The sequence below is a fragment of the Phoca vitulina genome, unplaced genomic scaffold (genome assembly GCF_004348235.1).
Source record: "Phoca vitulina isolate PV1807 unplaced genomic scaffold, GSC_HSeal_1.0 scaffold30, whole genome shotgun sequence".
Taxonomy (NCBI): Eukaryota; Metazoa; Chordata; class Mammalia; order Carnivora; family Phocidae; genus Phoca; species Phoca vitulina.
The window spans coordinates 18,865,287-18,880,774 of record NW_022589733.1 but is presented as its reverse complement, the minus strand read 5'-3'; the positions used below and the strand labels follow the sequence as shown (position 1 = coordinate 18,880,774).

General features: G+C 47.6%; 2 protein-coding genes and 1 pseudogene across 2 annotated transcripts in view; 2 read left to right on the top strand and 1 right to left on the bottom strand.

Annotated features, from left to right (window-relative positions):
* The window catches only part of ZFP90 (ZFP90 zinc finger protein), a 158,128-nt gene extending 154,891 nt beyond the window's left edge, over positions 1-3,237 (bottom strand). The window contains exon 1 of the mRNA XM_032424054.1: positions 2,883-3,237. The gene's annotated coding sequence lies outside the window, so the exon portion shown is untranslated. The remainder of the gene's footprint in view (positions 1-2,882) is intronic.
* LOC116644466 overlaps positions 1-3,435 on the top strand; it is a 50,532-nt pseudogene extending 47,097 nt beyond the window's left edge.
* Positions 3,436-3,445: 10 nt separating this feature from the next.
* Positions 3,446-15,488, top strand: part of SMPD3 (sphingomyelin phosphodiesterase 3) — an 83,814-nt gene continuing 71,771 nt past the window's right edge. The window contains exon 1 of the mRNA XM_032424112.1: positions 3,446-3,644. The gene's annotated coding sequence lies outside the window, so the exon portion shown is untranslated. The remainder of the gene's footprint in view (positions 3,645-15,488) is intronic.

The window sequence follows — 15,488 nt, the reverse complement described above, 5'->3', positions numbered from 1 at the left end:
ACCATCCATCCACCAAGTTTCCCAAGACAGACACCTGGGCATCATCTTTACTCACCACTCTCCTCTGTGCCCTCAGCTCATCACTCACAAAGTTCTTTGAATATTTACCTCCTTAATATATCTCAGATCTGCTCTCTCTTTTCTATCTTCATAGATGCTGTGCTGGGTCACCACAGCAGCTTCTAAACTACATCCTAGCCTCATCTTCTGTCCATTCTCCACACGGGCCCTAGACCTTTTCAAAATGCATGTCTCCTTAAAAACCTTCATTATCTTTAGAATAAAGCTATAGTATACTAGCCTAGTATACTAGGCTCTTCAACACCCAGCCCTGGTTAATCACTCCAACCCCACCTCTGAGATTCAACATTTTGGCTAATCCCCTCATTACTTAATTAGAAGACCTATGGAACTTCACTGAGATCTTTCTTTCCCCTTTAACAAGATAGGAAGCTAGCTCAATGTTACCCTGCAATCCTTTATAACTCTAGCTTCTAATCAGCTAGAATTCCATTCTCTTAGGCTTCTCTGCTCTAAAGCCACCCTTTAAAAAATGACGAAACAAATACACTGAGCATATGACTGACCAAAATCATACAACTAATAAGAGAATGGAAATTTGAACCCAGACTACCCAGGACATTACCTCATGCCTGTTTATTCACAGTCAAACCAATTTCTGATAATCCAAGATGAAGAACATTTGTTAAAGTGCCTAATATTTGTGAAGTGCTTTACATAAGGAACGTCACTTATCTATTACAACATTGTCAAATAAGCAAACTGTAGATCTGATAATGTAGTTTGTGCAAGGTCACACAGCTAGTAAATGGGTTTGGATTCCCACACCTCTATCTTATTAGCTGCTCCCTAACACCAATAAAGAGTATTTTACAAATGAAGAATCAGGTCCAACCCAGGATCACACATCCAATCACAGGCAAAGTCAGAATTAGAACCCAGCTTTCCTTACTCTACTTGGCTAGACCAATGCTATTTTAGTTCCTGCTTTCTGGAAGAATGGTACCCTGGCTTTTTCACTATTTGCAAAAATTTCCTGAAAACTAGCATTACTCCTTAAGTGCTAAACTGACCTTCAGAGTTTCAACTGTGGCTCTAGGCAGTCTTCTTTGCTAGCCTTCTGTTGATACTCTGCCAACGTTCTGTCGATGCCCACCCTGTGGTCTAGTCTTCCCCCACCTGTTTTCCAACAACCTCTACTCTCACTGCATCCACAGAATTAGACACTCTGTGTCAGCACAAATCCCATTTCCCCCTCCCTCCTGATAGTTTTCTCATCTTCAGTAATGAGGCCTCATCTGTTTACCCAGCTCTAGTGACCTTCCCTCATGCTTTAGCCTGGATCAAAGCCCCTTTGCCATGCCTCTTAGAGTTCCTGTTAGTTCTTCCCCAAATGCAATCCATTTTACTCATTCCCCATCCTAGTCTTCCCTCCACGGATGTCATCAACTTAAGGATGACAGGGTTTCTTTTCCTCAGGATCTGTCTTTTTGGTTTGAATCAGGTTCAGGGTAATAGTCCCCCTGGTTATTTCTTTGGCCATGAATTAATTATACTCATATATTAAGGCATTCTCCCAAGAATGCTTTAGCTGAAATACACCCAAAAGTCTGGATGGGGTGACATATGAAGCATGTGTGGGATTAATTGGACCATCTGGCCAACACCAGAGCCCTGAGTGTAAAAAGATCCAGAAAAAAACAAAAACAAAAACAAAAACAAAACATTAACTAGCAAGGTGGGACATCACCACCGGGGCCCTATGATGCTGAGCAGAGAACTGAAAGAAGGGCAGAGATCTCACACTGTCATTACTTTATAACTGACAGGGGCAGAAGATCTTTCCCAGAAAGGGAGTGGGAGGTAGGGAATTTAGGCACAGAAAGGAGAAGGGCAAACAGCTAGAAATAGAGGAACATGAAGAACTGATGACATTTAGGGGAGAATTGACAAGACTTCCAAGTAATGATTGGCATGAATCTATCAATCCCTAGCATCATAGGATTGTAAGGGCTCCCAAAGCATTCAGGCAAAATTCCAATCCACTGTATGAATGACATAAACATTTCCTCACTAGGGTGGCATCCCTCTAGTTGAATGCTTTCAGCAATGGGAAATGTGCAACCTTAGGAAATTAAGAGCATGGAGGTGTGAGTAAAATTCAATTACTGTTCAATTCATTTTCAATTCCTTTTCAACTCAACAAATATCTAAGCAGTACCTACTATGTGGCAGACACTAGGCACCGGACTATAAGTATTAATAATATAGACATGACCCCTGTTCTGTGGATCTTACAATCTAATGTGGAAGATGGACACATAAACACGCAAGTAGAACAGGGGAAGTAGAGGGCGCGGCTCACATACAAGGTGGGGTATCTAATATGGAGCCGGGCATCTGGGAAGGCTTCACGGATGAGGCAACGTAAGCTGGCTGGGGCTTGAAGAGTGTGAAGGGTGAGTCGAGTGCAAGGGTGGAAGGAACCACCAGAGCGAGAGAAAACGGATGGTTAAGGCTTCCCAGCTACCAAAGAAGTTCAGAGTGTTGCAAGAACAAGGTGGTCACCAGATTTAGAAGGGCTTAGCACTGGTGAGAGGAGCGTGGGCTTAATTCCACAGGCAATGGGAAGCCTGAGTAGCGCCCTCTGGCTACTGTGGGGGAAATGTTGCCGTATCAGGGGTGGCGTAAGGAGGCCAAGAGTCCGGAGGGGAAGACCGGATGAGAAGGCCTCCTTGTGACGGCTCAAAAGATATGACCAAAAGTAAAGCTCTCCTGTATGATAAATCGAGACAAATGTAAAGGGATAAAGTTCAGAAGGCCACACTCTGAAGCCACAGGTCTCCTCCGTCCTCTCTCACCTTTGTTGGGCAAACCAAAGCGACTCGACCTCGGTTTGCTCCATCACCGCGGACTGTGGGCAGGGGGACGGATCCACGCCCTTCTTCTCAGATGGGAAAACTGAGGCCCAGAGTCCCGTGGTGGGTATCGAGGAGAAAAAAAAATCGAAACGCCCTCCCAAGAGGCTGCCCGAAGTCACGCACAATCCGAGGGTCCCGCGGCCTGCCCCATTTCTCTGTCAGCCATCCCCAACCAGCTGCCTTTGCTATGGAAACAGTCCTCCCGCCCTCCTCAGCGCCTCGGTTTCTTCATGCATCCTGGGAAATGCAGTCCACCTTCGGTTACCCTCCCGCGGCATAAGCCCCCTCCGCGTTCTTAAAGGACTACCAGTTCCAGAAGGCTGTGGAAAAACTCCGGCAGTCTCTGGGCGATGCGGTCTTGACCGAGAGCCCGAGAAACCAGCCGGCCGGCCCGAAGAGAGCGGAGAAGGCGCCCCCAATGGGCGGCCTCCTGGGCGGGGCCAGGATCGTCATTGGCTACGGCGGCGCAGGGGGGGCGGAGTCAGCGGAATGAGGCGCGGAGCTGTTCGCTGCTCCAGGTGCTGAGTCCGAGGGAGGCTCCGGACGCGAAAGCCGCGGTCGCCGCCGCTGTCGCCGCCGCCGCCGCCGCCACCGCCGCCACCGTTGCCACCGCGAGAGCCACCGCGGGAAAGCCGGGGCAGTGAGGAGCCCGGAAGAGCTGGTCGCGCTGCCGAGCGCTGACAGCCCTCCCTCCTCTTTGAGGTCGGTGCTGCTGGGTTCGCTTTTGTTTTATGGGGGGGGGGGTGAACTGAGAAATGAGGGGGCCTGGGGAGTTAATGGGACCTCTCCTCACCGCCCTCAAGACCATCTGTCCCGGAGAGCTGCTGACTGACTCGAGGGCCTCCCCGTGGCCCGGCACCTGAAGTCAGAGCAGCTTGGGTTAGTTTTTGTTTTATGGTGGAGGGGCAGTGTGAGAGTGTGAGGGGTAAGGGCTGGAGGGACCCCCCATCTCTACTGAGAGGGCGTTGGGGAGCTTGGAGATTTCCCCCACCCCCGTGCCTGAAAACGAGGCTGCTTGGATTATTGAGGATGGGAGGGAGTGTTATGGGATGAAAGGTTCTGAGGTAGGGAGACCCTTCCCCATAACACCTGTACTGCTTGAGGTTACAAAGGGAGTCTGGGTGTGATGGATGAGACCAGGGGACTCCTCCTCCTCCGCTCAGACCATCCTGGGCTTATTGAGGAGGGGCTGTTTGGGATGTCAGGAAGATCCTTTCCGTGCCCACCCCTTTCCTGAAGCCTAGGTTTTTGTAAAGAAGGAAAACGGGATGGGATGGAGACAGGGGACTCTTCCCCCTCCCACTTGGACCCGCCTAGGTTATTGGGGGTGGGGGGGTGGGATGTGAGGAGCTAAGGCCGGGAGACCCCTCCCCACCGTGTTTGAAGTCGCCGGCACAGGAAGGCACTGATGGATTCTCGGGGGTTCTCCATGCTCAGGGTCCCTTGCCTACGGTCCGAGTGGCCTGGGTGTGGATGTGCGGTGGGGGAAAGTAAGAGGGGTGGAGGGAATCCTCCCGACCTCTCCCTCTCTGAGCCTTACCTCATAGGCCCTCTCTACCTGGATCCAGGCCAGGGGCCAAAAGTCGAGACGACCCTCCCTGCCCCGCCCCGTCCCGCCCCGCCTGGCGACCCGGCTCCTGCACCGCGGCAGGGAGCCAGACGCTGATGGGCACGTGCGGGCGGGATGGGGTGGGTCCCTTCTCTAGCACTCCGAAGCTCGGGGCAGATGTCCCCTGAGTCTCCAGACCTTTGAGGCTGCTAGGCTTCACGCGGGGAGCGCCCCAGATCTGGCTACCGAAACCTGCTTCCAGGGCGCTCGGCGGCGGCTTCGGGAACCGTGCTTTTGCGCTCGGCCCAAGCATCCTCGGTAGGACAAAGCGGCGGTCGCTGCACTGGCGGGCCTGCGCCACCCGCTGGGCGGGGGGCGCGGCCAGGGAAGGGGGGGCTCCGGGCGCGGCGCAGAGAGCTTCCGCGGAAACATGCCAGGAGCCGGGCGGGAGACAAAGCGCGCTCGCTCCTCTCGGGCCTGCGCGAGCCGGGATGGAAAATCCCGAGGGAGGAGGCGGCTGCGCCCTGGCTGGGTACTATGCCCCGCACCCTTCTTTCCGGCACACCACCCCCTACGCCGGCCCAGCACCCCAGGATGCCCTGTGCCCTTCTGGGGGACATTCAAGACCTGTGACCACGAGGACACGGACAGGCGGGGGGGGGGGGGCTCCGCCTGGAGGGGAGGGTCCCAAGATTCAGAAGACCTAAGTGGGCAGGGTCTGGAGGGGCATCCTGACTGGATGGTGTCCCCACGCCCCATCAACCATGTTAGGTCCAGTTTGATTCCGGGGTTTGAGTGTGTTTGTGTCACCGTGTGTTTGCATGGGTGATGATGTGGGTCAGAGTGTGTGAACGTGTATGACGGGTGAATGTACCAGCGTGTGCTCGTGTTCATGTGTGTCACGGTGAGCTTGTGAATCTGGCTGTGTGAGCCTGTGAGAAGAGGAGCCACTTACTGCTGACCTTAGATGTTGGCGGTGGGGGCAGGGTGGGAGCCCCTTCCACTCTAAAGCCACCGTAATAACCTAGGGTCCCAGTGGGTGCCCTCAGGGTGAAGGTAGCTTCAGGCTGCCTTGGGCCTAGCCTGCATGCTTGGGTGTGGCCTAGAATATAGGACCTCACAAGTATGTGGAGCCCTCTAAAGCCTTTCTGGGGTCTCAGGTCTGACCCTAACATCCGTTACCATTGCCCTGCCCTTCCCATCCTTCAGAAACCTTATCCTGCTGTAATGGGCTGCCCTGGGGCCCAGAATTCCACCCCGCCCCTCCACGTGGGCTTCCAGGTGGGGCTCAGGGCGCTCATCAGCACAGTCCCTTATGATGTGGGTGCAAGATTTTGTGGCAAGGCAAATTTTGTCCATTTGGCCTTCATGTCTGGAAGGGCCATAGGTCTGGGGTTGCTGGTCAGTGGCAGGTGGCCTCTCAGTAATACAAGGTATACTCACAGAGCATGAGTGAGACACAGAGATACCACTATGAGTGGACACCCCTAGAGGATAAGGACAGCCCTCCCAGACATGCCTATTCCCAGAAAGTGACCTCAATTTCATAGTACTTTTATAGCAAAGGTGTTGTGTGGCTTTGAGATAATCCCCACCAGAAACCCCTTTCCCATAGGATGAGGGGCTAGACCATTGTCAGTGGAACCACAGGAAGAGCAGTTACCAGACAGTGGAGCCACCATCCAGCCCAGCCCTGCCTGGTCCAGTCTCCACGAGTATCCACTGCCAGTACCCACAGCGACCTCTACTGGGAAAAGTAGTAATTTTGCAACTAACACTCCCCCAGAGTGTGGAGGTTCAGGGTGGGTGTGGGCACTGTTAGGTAAAAACCACAAACCCTTTTATTTGGGGGCTCCCTGTCTGCCCTTGGAGTCCTAGGTTGATGTTCTTGATGGCAGTTCCTTCAAACTAGTTCAAGCAGTGGAACTGCCACTGTCCTTGCCCATATAGAAATATTTAAAGGGACACCTGGGTGTCTCAGTCGATTAAGCGTCTGCCTTCAGCTCAGGTCATGATCCCAGGGTCCTGGGATCGAACCCCACATCGGGCTCGCTGATTAGCGGGAGCCTGCTTCTCCCTTTCCCTCTGCTGCTCCCCCTGCTTGTGCTCTCTCATTCTCTCTCTGTCAAATAAATAATTTTTTTTTTTTTAAGGGGGGAAGAAGTATTTAAAGAGGGCCAAAATGCTTTTGTCCAAGTTTCTGTCCAGGGGTGGACATCAAATCTGCTTAAGAGGAAAATGTGTGGAAAATACTTATCAAGCTCAGGGTGTTTTAGGCATCTTTCTTATCTCTTCCTCTCCCACTATGTTCCCACCCCCCTTTCTTATTACACTTTATCTTCCTCTCTTCCTCATTATTAAATAACATATTTTCAAAGATAAGCCTTCTTTTACTGGTTGACAACATGGCCCAGAAAATGCAAGACTCGGGAGGCTATTACTAAGTGCAAAGAACTGGCAAACACTGGTTCTTCCAGACCTACTGATGGGAGTAGGGGAGATGGATGAAACATGCTCTGTCTTAAATCCTCATCTGATGACGTGTGTCTCTTCTCCCAGAATTGCTCTGAAGGGATTTCACACAGCCACAAAATCTTTAGAGCTCCTCAAAGGAAAGGAGGTATTTAAATACCTGGTATTGTTCTTACTTTGGCATCCATGTGATTTGCATTGAACTATGTGACTCAGTATCATAAAGTAAAAATAGGACTTAATCTCTTCCTTGCCTGTTCAGAAGGTGACTGCCTATGTGTGTTGTGTTCTGCATTAGAGAGTGAAAAGCTAAATTATCTCATAAATTGAACCACCTGCTTATTCTGATTAGAGAATGGTGCTTAACATCACCTACAGGCAATAACATTATTTTATGTTTCTTTTAATTCATACCTGAATCTCTTTGTCTTGTAAAACCTTTCTTCATGCTCATACATTATTACTTTCACTTGAAGTTAATCAAGAATGTTTAATCCTTGTACAGAAGCCAAACAAATTAAATATCAGCAGATACAGGAAGATGTGGGTGGTGTTTCTGTTCTTGGGCTCAAAAAAATCCTTGGAGTTCACAGGAGAGAAGGAAAGGGGGTGAAGGTTTAGTAAATCTTATAGGTGTAGTTAACAGGTTTCTGAGGAGATGCTCCTCAGAATTTTTCCAGGAGAGCTGGTCGTCTTGAAGAATCTGAGGATGCAGGCAAATAGCATGCATGCTGGGAGTGGGAATGAAGCCCTGGGGATTCCTAAATCCAAGCACTAATGCAGCCTTTCTGGGAAAATCCCCCAAATCCCTCCTGTTCCTTTCCTGCAGTCACAAAGGAGAGGAGCTGTCCAAGGTTCTGGAGCACTGGCTTCAACCCCACTAGTGGGAAGGCAGGATTTAGGGCATGGAGTAGAAGCAAGCTCTGATGACCACGGCCTCTGTGAGGATTTCCCCAAAGCTCATCACAGAAAGAAATAGGAGGAAACAGAGCTATAGAGGCTTTTATTGCATCGCTTCAAACAAACCCATTGGCAAACCCTATTTAAAGAATTACAAGCTAATAATAAGAAGAAATTTCTGAGTCAGGCTTTTCACATGTGAGAATGTATTTAATCCTCACAGACCTATGAGGTAGGTGGTGGTGGTGTTTCCACTTTCAAGATGAGGAAATGAAGCTTTGAGAGGAAAGGGGCTTGCCCATGATTACAGAGATCAGAAGGAACAGAGGTTAAATTCCCACCTGGATCTCTTAAACTCCAGAGCCTCCTCTTACCACGATTTTTTCCTACTGCTATTGGAGAAGCAAAATTGAAGTTTTGAACTGTCCTATCTGAGATTCTAACCAAATTTTAGAGGAATGGATTGGGGACCAACAAAGATTCAGACATAAGCCTCAAAGAGTCCTTTCAAATGCATCAAGGATATTACCACAATACTTTACATATTATCCTGACAGAAGGATACCTGTACTTGATTACCAAGGAGGAGAAAGGGGAGTATAATGACCCTCATGGCCAGCGTCCCAGGGTTTTCTTTCCAGAGTGGAACAATTTCACAACAAGCCAAGCCTGGATGGCAGCAAAATTTATTTTTAATAATCTGCAAGAATGAGGGAACAATGAGGAGGCTGATATTATTTCACAGAGTACATGTAGAGCCAAAGAAATAGGGCTTATCTTTACTTGCTACAGTCCTGTTCCAATGCTGAGGACACTTGGATATTGTTAAGAGGCTCCTTTCCCCTATTCCCACTCTCACGTTTTTACAGCAAAGTCTCTAACACCAGAATGAAAGTTTTCATTGTTGTGAGCCGCAGCTAATCTCAGGGAACTATCACATCCTGCCCTCATGTCATCATAACCACTGTTCTGCCTTCATATGTGGCTTCAGGACTCCTGAAGGTAGGCAGGTTTGGGGCTGATGTGCTTCAGGCCACATGTCCTCTGATTCTGCCAAGAGGCCTGTGCCTGAGAACTCCCCATTCAGTACCTGTTGTTTAGGTATCTAAAGAGAGCAGAGAGGAATAGACTTTTGCTTTTTCTCCTCTCTCGATCTCAGTCTGCACAACACACAGATGCGGGGGGGAGGGGGCTCACCTTTTAAGAAAATGCCTCACAGGGGCACCTGGGTGGTTCCGTCGGTTAAGCGGCTGCCTTCAGCTCAGGTCATGATCCCAGGGTCCTGGGATCGAGCCCTGCATCGGGCTCCCTGCTCTGTGGGGAGCCTGCTTCTCCCTCTGCCTGCCGCTCCCCCTGCTTGTACTTGCTCTCTGTCTCTCTCGCTCTCTCTGTGTCAAATAAATGAATAAAAAATCTTTTAAAAAAAGAAAAAGAAAATGCCTCACATCAGGCTGGGTGTCCAATCCATTCTGAGTAATTCCCTCCCCTCCTAGGCTGGGCCTCTGCAGGACTCCGATGCACAGAGCAAGGCTGCTATTGCTTTTTCCGAGGGCACTTGGAGGCCAAGGACCTGGCTCCCCATCTGGGTCTGCTCTGACTCCTATGACCACAGACAGATTTGATTGTTTTCTTATTTAGAGTCATTAATTAACTCTCCTCAACATCGGAACAGCATGTATTAAGAGGAAAGCTATTTGTGGGGGTCTCTAGGAAGCCATGCCTACAGCTGAGCACCATCTCCTTTGCTAACAGGATCAGGAAATGGTTTTTAATTCTGGCTTTGACCCTTCAGAAAACTTAGATCATCAAGATTTTGTGCCAATGTGAGAATGGAAATATAAGTGTAATTGATTGCTAAGGCTGCTATAGTTATTTTGGCAAAAACTGGGAAACACAGGGATCCGTCAAAGAAGAACAGGATTTTCATTCATTCAACGAATATTCTTGTGTCTGCAATGTGCCAGGCACAGAGCTGGGCATAGCAAATGTAGTCCAACTTGGAATAAACTCTGTCACATAGGAATCTTGAGTGGAACGTGGAAACAGATGCAGAACCCCTGACGAGCAGAAAGAGTTTTTAGAAATGGAAAGAACCTTAATAGTCATAAACTGTCATCATCTCTTTTTTAACATGAGGAAAGAGGCTGAGGGAAACTGAGGGTTGCCACTGGCCATACACAGCCCCGGTAGTGGCAAAAATGAGGATTAGAACCCAGGTTTTAGTAATTCCTCAAGCTTCTTCTCTCCACTGTACTAAACTACTGCTCTGCTCACCAAATTACCCAAAGGGCACGTTTACATTAACATAGGCTTCTTGGATCTAATCGTAATGCAACTTAAAGTTGAAATAGAAAAAAATCATAGATGAAATATGAAAAGAAGAGTGCCCATTTATATCCATGTTGTCCAAGCCACATGTGGCTAATGAGCACTCAAAATGTGGCTAGTCCAAATTGAGATACACTGCAAGTATAAAATATATACCCGATTTTGAAAAATTAGTATGAAAAAATATAAAACAGCTCATTAATGTGAATATTATAGGTTGAAATAATATTTTGGATATATTGGGTTAAATAAAATATATTAAAATTAATTTCACTTGTTTCTTTTTCCTTTTTTAATGTGTCTACTAGAAAATTTATAATTATATATGTGGCTTGCATTTATAGCTCATATTTCTACTGAATAACACTGTTCTAGAGTGCTTTCACTTAGGAGGAAATGTTCTTTACAAACTAAGGCATTTAGTGGTGCCTGGGTGGCTCAGTCGTTAAGCGTCTGCCTTCGGCTCAGGTCATGATCCCAGGGTCCTGGGATCGAGCCCTGCATCGGGCTCCCTGCTCTGCGGGAAGCCTGCTTCTCCCTCTCCCACTCCCCCTGCTTGTGTTCCCTCTCTCACTGTCAATCTCTGTCAAATAAATAAATAAAATCTTTAAAACAAACAAACAAACAAACAAACAAAAAACTAAGGCATTTAGCAAAGTAGGTTCTATAATCAGTCAGCCTGAGATGAATACTAGCTCTACCACTTGGGCTGTGTGACCTTGGACAAGTTGATCGATCTCTCTGTGCTTCCATTTCCTCACCTGTAAAATGAGGATGATAACAGAGCCTATCTCCTTGATTGAGTCAAATTACTTAGAACAGTGGCTGGTACATAGTGAGGGCTCAATTAATATTAGTTATTGTTACTATCAGAAGGGGCTTATAGAATCTTACAAGACAGGGGCTACAGGAAGGAGAACAAGCAGACAATTTTAAGATAAATGAAGAAAAAGATTTACTACTAGTTAAAACATGATTGAAAATACTTGCTCAGTATAAGCTCATGAACTACCTTGATGTGGCCCCAATTTTCTGGCAGATAATGATACTGAGGAAAGATTTCAAGCCATTTAAATAAGCATACAATGGATAAACAAATTAGCTAACTGCATTATGCACAGGTCTTGACCCCTGCTAAATGAGTTGAGGAAGAAGATGATCAAAGTATACTTATAACAGATGACCCAAGAGCTCTAAATCTCTTTGACTCCAAGATTTCTCAGGGAAATATAAGGCTTATGCTCTAGGAGAAAGATCTTGGGTAGGAGTCAGGCGTATGTGAGGTCAAAGCCACTCTGCCATCCATTGGCCTTGATCAAGACAGTCGTGGCACCTGGTTGGCTCAGTTGGTGGAGTGTGTGACTCTTGATATTAGGGTTGTGGGTTCAAGCCCCACTTTGGGTGTAGAGATTACTTAAAAATAAAATCTTAAAAAAAAATAAACTGTCAGTTTTCTCCTCTATAAAATGGAGCTAGCACCACCTCTCTTGCAGGTTGTGGTGAGGACTAAATTAGATAATGCAAATAAAACACCTCATACATAGTAGATGCTTTAAAAATGGTGGCTTTCATGAAATGGAATTTCAGATGTTCTTTAATAGGGAACTTTTGGTTAATAGAGAATTTTTTTATGAGGATCTCCATGATCTTTTCTACATTTTCACTACCACATTCTCCATCTTTGCTTGGTCCCTGAGGTGGTTGAAAGGACAGTTTCATCTGATTGTGTCTACACCAAAATGTAGGATCTCAGTAACTTTGGGCATTCTATACAATCTTTCATATTCTTCTGTCCCATTTATACATGTGAGGTTTCTTTCCTGGGATGGTAAAGCAAGCAGCAAAATGGGCATTGTTCTCCATCATATTTATCCTGAAGTTCTGACATTCTGACCTAGTGTTTAGAGCATTTTACATGAAGCTTTGCTTTAAAAATAAATGGGGCATAAATCTAGAAACCATAGCCCCAGGAGAACCATGTTCTCCTGGATCTTAGAGCAGACCGTGGGTCCACTCACTGCACAGCTCTTAGGGAACACATTGCTGCTGTCCTTGAATATCTATTCCTCTTCCAAAAATTTGCTTTCTGGACCAAAGAAATGTATGTTAAGCTCAGTGAAGACTTATGTTAACAAAGCATGTTGGACTCTAGAGAAAACACTCAGACTAGTTACACGGCAAGTGTGGGGATCCCTGGAAGTATTTTGGCAGGAGAGCAACATAGTCAGATGTCCAAGGTCAAAGTGTGGTGGGGGAATTGAGGTGGGGAAGATCCGGAAGGCAGGCTCACCCATCGTTCTGTTGAGAGACCCGTGACTTCCAGGGACCTAAGTACCAGTATTAAGTTCTCTTGGGATAAGTTCTGATCTTAAAATGCATTTTCCCCACCCATTCCCTCTTGTTCACTCAACAAATACGGAATGGTGCATTTTGAAAAACCTTGCTCTGCAAGGGTCTGGCTGCGGAGAAGGGAGATGCCAATGTGCAGAGTGAACCAAGGAACAAGGGCTGAAGTAAGCACAAGAGGCCTGATTAAGGCCGGTTGGCTATGGCAGTTGGCTAAAGCTATGGATCCCAGACAGACCTGAATCTGAATCTCAGCTTCACCACCAATGTGTGGCCTCGGGCAAGTGCTTTAACCTTTCTGAGCCTCATTTTTCTTATCTGGGGCAATAAAATCTACTTTCCCTGGGCTCTTATGGCCACTACAAGCCAACTTTAAGAAAATTCTTAAGAGTAATACTAACCTTCCTTTACTGAATGCTCACAGTGCCATCAGGCATTGCGCTCAGCACTTTATATGCATAAAAGAGATACCATTATTATCCCTATTTTATAGCTGAGGAAAGCAACACTCAGGTACTTTAACTTGCCCAAGGTCACACAAGCAGTGAGAAGTGGGACCAGGACCCCAATCCAGGCAATTTGACTGCAAAACCTTCTCTTAACCACTGTGATCACTACCTCCCTGGTTCAAGGTCAACAGGAACCCAATGACTGTTATTTTGAAAGAGGGCAAGAGGATTCATTGATTAGCTTGTGTAGAGGTCTTCTGCTTGGTCTTCAAGAGTGGGTACGATATGGAGAGGCTCTGAGCAGTGAGTACCGAGAAGAGGGAAGGCAGCGAAAAGCTGTGAGCAAATGAACAGGGCTGGGAATGCCAATGATGTGTTCTGGGGGCCCTGAAATGGAGAAGAGGTTTTCAGTAGGAAACAGATGTTTAGAAATAAGGGTTTGGAAAGCCTTGGATATCAGGCTAACAAGTGTTAGAAAACCAAAAAAGTTCATAGGCAAAAGAGGGGATGTGAAATCTGAAAGCACCAATTTGAGGCAGCTCACTGAATTTGGGCGTATGATTGCAGTGTGGAGCAGGTGACCAAGCGTGCCCAAAGCCAGAGTTTGAGGAGAGCGTGGCCAGACGGCACCACAAGCCAGCACGCCTACCCCTGCTCTCTGCTTTCCAAACAATGTGCACAGCCTTTTCTTTCATTTGGTCTTCACAAAAGCCCCAGGCAGTAGAAGGGTGGGAGGTCGGCTACCAGCACCGCTGCCTATGTCAAGTGGCAGGCAGCATGGGCTGCCAGGAACACAGATGCCAAACACAGCTGCAATGCTCAAACTCAGGCAAAAAGCTTAGGACTTTTCTGTGGGGGAGGAGGCAGAAGGTTTGCCCACTGGGCTGAGTCCTTTTCTCTGTGTTCTGGGAAGCAGGCAGTGTTATCATTTGGTCCATGATTTCCCAGTGACACCCCTGCCTGAGTAGCTGCCCGCCAGGGTGGCTGCTGTGAGGGCCTGAGTCAGGGTCATTGCAAATCCCATAGTCCTTCTTGGATTCAGCACCTGTCAGCCAGTCGCCCCCTCCCTTGCGGAGAGCTCATTTCACAAAATGAAATTTTTCAGACTTTTGGCATCGGGAATTAATTGTGCTTGTTTCTCTGCAAACTGCAGGGACTAGAAACCAGACCCCATGCTCCTTAGGGGCATTAGAAGAGAAATCTCTTTTCTAATGGCTGCAGTCGCTGCTGACCACCAGATTTCTCTCCATGGCTACACTTCTGATAACCATGGAAAACAAAGGCAGGAAGGGAGAGGGGCACAGTGCGGGCTTCTTCCGAGAGGCCCCTGCAGTTCTGTGAAGGGTGTGAGGCAATGGGGAGGGGACTTTCACAGCCACGAGAGAGCCCCTTAACAAGTAAAGGAGTTCTGATGTGAAAGATGATAGAAAATGAAAGAGACCATGGTGCCACACTGTATTTTCTCTAGAAAGTCATACTAGGGTTCCAGATGCCCTCCACAGTTCTGGAAGGATAAATAAACAGGTTGGCAAGGCCACAGAGATTTTGACAAGTTATCCAGGAAAAAGTGCCTGGGGATTTTAAACATACCATTAATGAGAAATGACAAACACTTGGGTAATAGAATGTTAAAGGCTCCTGTGGCCACCGACCCCAGTAACGATTAATGTGTGTCAAACACTGAACACAACAGGGTGGAATGGTGACTTCTGAAGGATAAAATCAAATTGGGAAATCAAAATAATAATAATAAAGGTATGGACGTTTCAAGTGGTTGCGCATCACAAAGTACAGCCGTGGTTATTCAGAATACCTTTACCAGCCAGTTCCCTTTTACCTGATCATTCTGATCCCAAGGGTCCATTTTTAGATATTCCTGTGATCAGCGCCCAGCTCAGGGCGTAGCACACAGTAGGTGCTCAGCAAGTGTTCACAGCTTGCTCACGTCCTTAACACTACTGTGTGCTAAGCCTTGTGTCAGGCACTGGAGAGATGGAAGTAAATGAGACACGGTGCCTATCCTTAGGGGTTAGGCAATTCCAAAACAGAACAAGGAGTGCACTGTAGGAAATGTGCAAATGAACGTGGTCACCTGTGATGGTCACCAGTGATGCTTCCTTCTAGGTGCTTCCTCATACCTCTGGAATAAGGTAGCCCAGCAGGTGAGCCAAATGGGGACCTTATATTGCCACCCTTCCCCCACATCAAGTCTGAGCAGGTCCAGCTGTGCTGTCTGAGGTAGCAGCGTGAAGGTGAAGGAGGCAGAGGCTGGTATGTTGCAGAAACTTGTTGGGTATACGCTCAGTAAAAAGATTTGTCCTTTGCATGCTTCATTTGAAAGACCCACTCTTGAGACCCTTTGCCTGCAATTAGAGCATGCGGCCACAAGGAGCATCCACGAAGCAGTGTGGTCCAAGCAGCCAGGCTCCCCACGGGGATGGAGTGCTGAGCAAAATAATTGTTCAGTTGCTAACCTTCAGAAGAACATAATTTTACACTAAT